This window comes from Alligator mississippiensis, chromosome 3, assembly GCF_030867095.1.
Source record: "Alligator mississippiensis isolate rAllMis1 chromosome 3, rAllMis1, whole genome shotgun sequence".
Classification (NCBI taxonomy): Eukaryota; Metazoa; Chordata; order Crocodylia; family Alligatoridae; genus Alligator; species Alligator mississippiensis.
In genome coordinates, this window is record NC_081826.1 from 136,185,994 (window position 1) to 136,193,020 (window position 7,027).

The 7,027-nt window shown below is 47.8% G+C and overlaps 1 long non-coding RNA gene across 1 annotated transcript in view; it reads left to right on the forward strand.

The window, feature by feature from the left end:
• LOC132249100 (uncharacterized) overlaps positions 1-3,589 on the forward strand; it is a 44,821-nt gene extending 41,232 nt beyond the window's left edge. The window contains exon 3 of the long non-coding RNA XR_009460500.1: positions 3,399-3,589. This is a non-coding gene — a long non-coding RNA (uncharacterized LOC132249100). The remainder of the gene's footprint in view (positions 1-3,398) is intronic.
• The last annotated feature ends 3,438 nt before the right edge of the window (positions 3,590-7,027 follow it).

The window sequence follows — 7,027 nt, forward strand, 5'->3', positions numbered from 1 at the left end:
CCTTGTTTACTTAGATAAGACACAAAGGATCAGGGAAAAGTTAAGTATTTAGTTCCATTTTGCAGGATCTTTTTAGGTTGGAAGTACAACGTTTGTAGCAGAAACTATATTTTACATAGAAAGCATTGTGATTTCTCATGGAAATATATAGGCCAGGATTTGTCAAAAGCATGCGGCAAAAACTTAACTCTACTTCCAATTATATCAGTAGCAAAATTTCCATTCATTGCAGTAAGAGCAGTGTATAGCACCGAAAACTTTTGAAAAATCTCATGCATAACTAATAAAAATGCGAGTATTGTGAGGCATAAGACACTGTCAGTTATAACCAGGGATCCGGGTTTTCCATTTCCCATGGAAACCCAGAGTAAAATACGGATTTCCGCCATTACCGGACAAAAATGTGGATTTCTCATTTTAGCAGAGAAACCCATGGATTTTGCAGTTTTGCTAAGAGCTCTCTACAGGCTGGTTCCAGAGGGAGTAGGAGGAGGAGGATCGGGCAGGGGGAGCCAGGTGCATGCACAAGTAAGTGGTAGGGGAGGAGGTAGAGTGGGGGATTGAGGCCCCCATAGGCAGAGAGTTGGGCAGGTCTGGGGCTGCTGTCCAGCTGGGCAGTGCATGGGGCTTGGGGCCTGGGGCTTCAATGCGTGGCCACAAGGCCCCAGTGGGGAGTGGGACAGGGCTGCAGATGGCTCATCCAGGGGGTGAGGGGTGGGGCTGGCTCCCTACCACTGTATGCACTCCTAGGGGGCAGAGGGGACCCGTGCCCCCAGATTGTGTATGGGGCGGGTGCAGCCTGCCTGCTGCAGGCTCAGGCTTCTGCCCTGCTGCCCTTCGCAGCTCGCGGGTGTGACCCAGCACTGCAGGGCATAGCAGGGCCACTCAGGAAAACTGCTTCCCACTGTGAACTCTGTGCTGCTCTGGCGATATGTCCCCTGTGCGCAGCAGGGGCAGTGGCCCAGGGTTGTGCCCCTCACTGCTGCTGCACACACAGGGAAGGCATCGCCAGGGTAGTGTGGAGCTGGCAGTGGAAAGCAGCGTTCCTGTGCAGCCTCGCTCTGCCCTGCAGTGCTGGGTCACACCCACTGGCTGCACAGGGCAGCAGGGTGAAAGCCTGAGCCTACAACGGGCAGCCCATGCCCACCCCCACCATGTGCACAGATCTGGGGAGCATGGGTCCCCTCTGCCCCCCCAGAGTGCACATAGCAGTGAAGAACCGGCCCCACCCCAACTGAGCCTGCAGCAAGCAGGCAGTGCATGGGAGAGGAGCCAGGCTTTAAGCTCTGCTCTGCCGCAGCAGCTACCACCTCCTGCTGGGCACAGGGGGCTGTGGACCTGGGTCCCTGGCCCCATAGCCCTGGCAGCTGGGGGCCTCTCTGGCAAGGCTGCGGTGGCAGAGGCTGAGTGAGGAGCAGGGGGCACTACCAGGTCTGGGGAGGCTGGGGGCAGGGGGGGGAAGTGAGGGGCATGAGCAGGGCCAGGGGGGTTGTGGGAAGGAGAATGAGGAGCACCAGCAGAGCCTGGACTGGGTGGGGGCTGTGGGGGAGACTTTTATTTTAATTGTGGATTTGGGGGGTTTTATCTGAGAATTTGCTATTTTTTATCTGGGAACACCAGGATCCATGGTTATAACTTGGCCTACTGAAGAAAGAGGTAAAAAATCCTTGCTAGACATGCTGTTAATAAACAGGGAATATTCATTAATGAAGCATTCTGGATTGATTTCCATTAGGGCTGTGCGAAGCTTTGGGTGTTGATTGAATTCAGAGGAGATTCAGTCCAATTTGGCAACTGAATCTTCGAATCCAAATCGAACTGGGAGACCAATTAAAAGGTTTGAATTGATTCAAAGCTCTCCAATTTGATTTGGAAAAGTTTCAGAGAGCTTTGGAGATTCGGGCAGTCCCCACCTGCTGCCACAGGGAGCTGGACCTGGACTCCGTGCCAGTGAGTAGGGGGCAGGGAGAGGGCTAGAGGAGGGGGGAAGGGACCATGGGGGGACCCCCACTGGGCCCCATCCCCTGCCTGTTCTCCCAGCCCTCCTAAGTGCTCTCAGACCCCCCACCCACTCTCCCAGTCCCCCTACCACCCCCATGACTGCCCCACCCGGCACCAGCTCCCGGTTCTTTAAAAAAAACTTTTTTAAAGCCTCGCACTCACTGGCTGATGCAGTGGCTGTTGGGGCCTCTCATGGCTCATGGCAGAGCTCCCCATGCAGCATGGCACAGTGGGGTGCAGCAAGGATCATCTCCTCCCCCCCACCTGGCAGGAGCCGGTGAGTGGGGGTTTTTTTGTTTTTTTTAAAGAGAGGGGACGCTGGGGCTGGGTGGGGCAGCCACTGATGTGGGTGGGGGATGGGGCCTGTTTGACTCGGAGATTTGGCCGATTTGGCAGCGGCCAAATCTCCAAATCAGACTTGGCCGAATGTATTTGGGACAGTGATTCGAATCACCGAATCGAATCACTGTCCCACGAATCGGCTGAATCCAAAGTGAATACTAGTTGCTTTGCACAGGCCTAATTTCCATATATAAATGCAGGTTTCCCTTTGCAGTCAGTTACGTATTCCCAAGGTGCCTTCATACTCATAAATGGTGCCAATGCAATTGAAGGAGTGAGCATATTAAGAGTTCACAGCCCCATTTCAGGGTAGATCTATGCTCAAACAGTGTGTTTGTTCTTTTGTTCAGCTTGGCTAACCAAGTAAAAATAGCAATGAAGACAAAGCAACTGTAGTTTTAACTTGGGTTAGCAGCTTAAGTTCAAACAGACACCTCCACAGGACTAACCTTGAGCAGCTCTCTCAAGGTGAAACCAGAGTTACTGTCTTTCCTCCTACCTGAATGTAGCAAACTCAGGGGAGCCAGCTGAGGTTAAAAATACACCTTTGTATTTGCAGTGTACATATAGACTGCTGCAAAAAATTTGAACAACCTGGAAAATTTGTGCAAGCAGCTCTCTGAAGAAACAAAGGCCTTGATTTTATCCCCAGGTTATACTGGCTTCTTAACAGGGTAAAGTAGAGTGCAATTTTGCAGTTTATTGAGCCGGTTTGATTGTTTCTGCATTCTAAATGCAAATGGCTTAAGCTTTTTCACTGCTGCTTCCATTGCAGGTGCTATTCACACTTATTTCCTGTCTACTAGTAATCATTTTTAAATTTTCTGTCAGTACCCCAAACAATCGGTCCCACAACATATCCTATATTACATTTCTAAAGAGTGATATTAACTTATTATTGTAGTGCTGGCAAATACAGGGCTGCAGGTTCACCTGGCTACCTCATTCTCTTGTGAAACTTAAAATGTTCTATCACGATGCTTGGTTTTGAAATATAGTGCTCTATTAAGATCTTTTGCAGGTCTTTTAAACTTTTTTTTATTTCTTGTTTTTAGGGTCATAACAACTTCCTTAAGAGGAAATAAGATTTACTGCCAGAGGCACTGAGGAAAATTGATTTCTGTTTGTCCTTGTCTATATCCTTATTTGCAAGAAAACAGTAGCCCCGTCTTTCAATAGCTTGCTGCCAGTCTTCATTTTCTGCATTAAATGCCTCAGTTTTCCACTAGGTTGTCTTTTGGGGGGTTTTTTGTCACCAGTTTTATAAAAAGATTGTTCACTTCAAAATCAAGCCCTCTACTCAGTACTGCAGGCTGGGAACTTGTCGCTGTATTTAAGGGCATCACAAAACAGAATGGAGAAAACTCCCATGTACAAAGTAGGAAGTACAGAGGCGAGGGATGGTGTGTTGTCTATCCCATGCTATCATATTTTCCTGCATATATCACACTCCCAAATAAGATATGCGACTTGTTTTTTGAAAGGGAGGATGAAGAAAATAAAAAAAGAAAGTACTGGCAAGTGTGATATGTTCCCATGGAAAACACAAGCAGCTACAGTAGGTGTTGGGCAGGGGGGGATTAAAACATCATGGCTGCTCTGTTGATCTCCTACTTGTAGGACACTGCAGATACTGCTGGCTGAACCAAATTGCCCAACCTGTCTCTTCTCTTCATGACCAGAGTGGGATGGGCAGCCAGGAGCACCTTCCAGGTCATCTGAGGGCCTGATCCTATCCAATAGCATCTGTGTGGTGCTAATTTGCTACTGTGGCAGTGGTTTGCTAACTTGCTAATGCAGTGCAGTGTTTTGGGGGTTTTTTGACACTGAGAGATCCTGGTGTAAAAAAAAAAATGCCAAAAAAGCAGGGTGATGCACGTGGCTGCAGCACCCATTCCCTGACTGGCTAGAGCCATACTCCAGCTGCTGGTGAGGCTCTGAATGCCTGGATCACCACAACTGTAACCCCAGGAGCCCTCCAAGACTGCTGGGGCCAGCGCAAGTGCTCCTTGCACTGCTGGGAAAGCATCCACAGCTAGCAACTAGGGAGCATATGCAGCATTGCTTTCTCTTTTAGCTGGCAGAGGTTCATGCTGCAGAGGCTGCTATTGTCATATTTCCTTGCTTAAAATGCTCACCCAGTTTCCAGCAGCTTTTTTTTTTTTTGGAAACGGATGTGTGATAAATGTGAGAAAATACAATTTATTTAGGAAGAAAATGGAATAAGAGCAAATGTTTCTGGCTTGCCTTTAAAAAATTACTAATCAGAATTCCTGGGTTTTGTTTTCCTCCTGAAATTATGCCTGAATGCTAGCTGTCTTAGAATAACCAGAGAAGTAGAAAAGCATGAGTGAATGGGCAGTTAGCTAGCAAAAAGGGATCACAGAGCTTTCTTTTCTCTACTACTAGTTTTCAAGTGTAACCCGGGCGGTACTCCAAGAGGTGCCCCCTCTCTAATTGAAGGGAACAGAGCAGATGCACAAGCGTTGTGGGAGGTGTAGGGACCCTCCTCTCCCTATAGAGCAGACCCAGATCACTAATGGGGACCTAACCATATACCTTTTAGTGAGAGGACAGTACTGGGAACATAACCAGTATAAACCAGGGGGTATAGGGGACACTACAATGCCCTGAGGGGGCAGGATTCAATAAAGGTTAGACACTTACAATCATAGACATATTTATCCAGTTGACAAAAGACAGGGTTAACAAAATATAAAACACAAACAGCAGAACAAACAATACTGGTTGGTGAAATTTAAAGGGCACAAAATACAAAACATCAAATAACAAGGAATATAGGACCTAGGTACCTGGAGGGGGGAAAGCACAATGACCCCTTTATACTGCAACAAGAATTTCTCCCAGTCACTTCACTCACCCTGTCATCCCAGCTGCGACTTGAACTTGAATTACCCACATGGTGGGCAGAAACTCCACCATACAGCAACCAGTGCTGGTGCTGCGCCAAGCTGCTAGGGGTCTTGATGTTCCTGGAGCCCTGACCTCACATGAAGTTTCCTGGTGTCTGATTGGAGGAGCTGGAAGCCAAGATGGGAACCTCTCAGGTGGCTGCTCAGATCCTTGCTGGAGCTGCGGAGCCTCTCCTGCTGGCCACAGCCTCTCATAGGGGATCCTGGAGCCCAGAAGGGAGCCTCTCCTGCCGGCCACACCGTGCTGCTGAGGGTCTAAATGCTGCCTGCAGGTCCTACTCCTTCAGGTTGTTCTGGAGCAACTGCTCCCGCCCTGCTGGCCCAGTTCTTTGCCAGGTCTTTGAAGCTCCTTCCTTGTGGCCCCTCACTGGCCTCTCCTGAGTCAGCCACGCTGCCCCTTTTATCCCCCTCCAGGTGACCCAAGGGGACAATCAGGGGACATGGAGGGTGAGTCTCTGGGGCCTGATTAGTGAGGAAAGGGAATCCCAAGCCCTCCAATCATCTTTTACCTTTTCAAAACCCCTGGGCCAAATCATTACCAGATTGGTGAGGAAAGGGAATCCCAAGTCCTCCAATCATCTTTTACCCTTTCAAAACCCCTGGGCTAAATCACTACCAGCTAGCCCGTCACACAAGTATGACTTTTCACAGAATTGGAAAGCCTCTCCGGCGGTGGGGAGTGAGGGGTAGTGAGTGGTTGGATGCCTAGCTCCACGCCACCACTGCTCCTCTCAACTCTGTGGGGCCCCCAAAGTGCGGGACCCGGGGCGGTCGCCCTGATTTACTCCCCTCTAGGGACGGCCCTGTCTGCCACTAATAGTTTAAGTGTTACAGTAACATAAGGCTGTGGACAAGTGAGTTTCCCCTCACATATCTAAATACAGGATATATTTGTAGATAATGGTTTACTATAATGCTTTCAGCAAAATGCCAAGCAGAATCTGAATATACATTTGATAAATGATTCTTGAACTTTGATAAGTGCTTTGTTTCCAGTGACTACCATTATCCAACTCTAAGTTATCAACTGACAGAACAAGGAGTTCATTTTCTATGTAGTGTCAAGCAGATGTCTTTTACAACTCATTCTGTCTGGGTTTAGTCCATCTTTAACCAACAGCAATAAAAATAAATCTAAAGTTTCTAATTAATTAATTCCCTTAATCCCATTAGTTTACCAGGATTATGTAATATTTTGGGCTGTATGCAGAAGATGAAGATCTAACAGAGCTAAGCCACTTGGCTAAATTATAAGAAACCACAAAACCATTTGAAGTCTGGGTAACAGACCAGAAATAAAGTGTACATGCTTTTAGCAGTGAGGGTAATTAATCACTGCAACAGGTCACTTAGGCTTGTGGTGGACTCTCCATTGCTTGAAGCTTTTAAACTCTAGCTCAGCCGGAAGCAGTGGGTTTCATGCAGGAATTATTGTTTGGGACCTTCTGGCCTGGGTTATACAGGAAGATGAACTGGATAATCATAATGGTCCTTGTGCTTTTAGAGTGATGACATCTTTTAAAAAGCACCACTGTCAAGAGTTAAAAAAATATAGAGCAATTGCTTGTTAAAGTCAGTTATTTAAATGACCAAAACTATCCTTTAATTCAAGGGTGGGTAAAATATGGACTGTGGGCCAGACCCGGCCCACCAGGCCATTCTATCTGGCCTGCAGGGCACCTAAAATGTTTAGAAAATAAATATATATCTGCTCCTGGCTGCCTGTCAAAGATGATAGGAACCAGGGATAG